Source organism: Corvus brachyrhynchos, unplaced genomic scaffold (genome assembly GCF_000691975.1).
Source record: "Corvus brachyrhynchos isolate BGI_N302 unplaced genomic scaffold, ASM69197v1 scaffold31, whole genome shotgun sequence".
In the NCBI taxonomy this organism is placed as follows: domain Eukaryota; kingdom Metazoa; phylum Chordata; class Aves; order Passeriformes; family Corvidae; genus Corvus; species Corvus brachyrhynchos.
The window spans coordinates 3,847,690-3,849,135 of record NW_008236196.1 but is presented as its reverse complement, the minus strand read 5'-3'; positions in this window follow the sequence as shown (position 1 = coordinate 3,849,135).

The window sequence follows — 1,446 nt, the reverse complement described above, 5'->3', positions numbered from 1 at the left end:
GCTGCCACAGCAGCCTCCCCCAGACCCCCATCATCCAACCTGAGACTTAATTGGAGACAGACATTAGATCTCAAGACACTGTAGTGGCACCACAGAGCAATCTGCCCCTTAAGCCCTCTCTCTCACTGCGCCCTAAATCTCACCTCCTGTGATGCTTTTATATGCTCCAGCAGCAAGCTTTCTTCAGGCAACTGAATATTGTTCCACCTGTAAAGCAGCTAAGATGAAGTCTCTGCCACCTAAATGGTCTAGTCCAGACCTAACTTTAAGGTTTTGCTGAGGAGGATGTGAGAGGCACAGAGGATGGAGGGAATGTTGTTTCTAGTTCCTCAGCAGCTTTTTCTGGCTATTGCTCTGCTCAATAATCTATTTGTATTTATAGTAAAATCTGTCTGGAGTCTGATATGGGTGGTGAACAGTAAATAGAAATAAATTCAATAAATCAAGAGGTCTTACCACCATGGTTTCCTGCTTTGGGTTGCTCTGCTTTTGATCAGTGCTAGCCTGCTTTGCAACAGGTGAATTCCTTACAACCAGATGCTTACCTTACCTACTAGTGCTCTTCTGTGCAAACCTGTCCAAAACAATCTCTGTTCTGCATAACTTCAAGCTAGAGGGGTCCTTTCAGGACTGCTGGCCCACATAGCTCACAAGTTTGAAACAGTGCAGCTTCCTTGGGCTTGGAGCAAAATGGAGCAGCTTCCTTTTGCTCTACAGGCTGTGGTCACCTGAGGATGGGACAAGGCACATGCTTGACTGAGTCGGTCCTTTGACCACCCTGCTCAGGAGATATCAGGGAATTAAGCAAGCGGGTTGACTGCCATCCCCTCCTGCTCTCTGAGCAATGCAGGAGCTTCCCATGCCTCCCAGCCCGGCCCAACACCAGTGCTCACAGACCCACTGCTGGCAACCACCTCAGTGAATCATCTGAAACTTTTATTACACCGATTTGGTTTACAATCTTTGTACTTTGATATTTCCAACAAAAAAGGCAACATTGTGATATACTGTTTGTACATATATAGAGAGACAGACAGAGCTAGATCATATTGACAGAGTTGAAAAGTAAAAACTGTTTCCCAGTGTTCACAAAAGAATTTATTCACCACGTACCCGCTTCTGCCTTGCCCTGCCTGATGGATACAGACACCGACGGTGCCACCGGCCCCTGGCCAACAGGACCTTTACCTGCACTGTGTCACGCCCATATAGATCAGAAAGGATGGAGTGCGAGGCTGCCCTGACAGCAAGGGCCACACAAGGGGTGCTGACAGGGCTCAGCCCCAAGCCCTCACAGGTTTGTGTAGCTCCCTTCCCAACTATTGATGGATGCTCCAGGGGCTACGTCCAGAAGAATTCCTAACCAGCAGTAGCAGCTGTGAAACCTCCCTACCTGGGCATCTCCCACTACTTGTTTCCCATCCTCGAGACCGAGGTATTGAATAT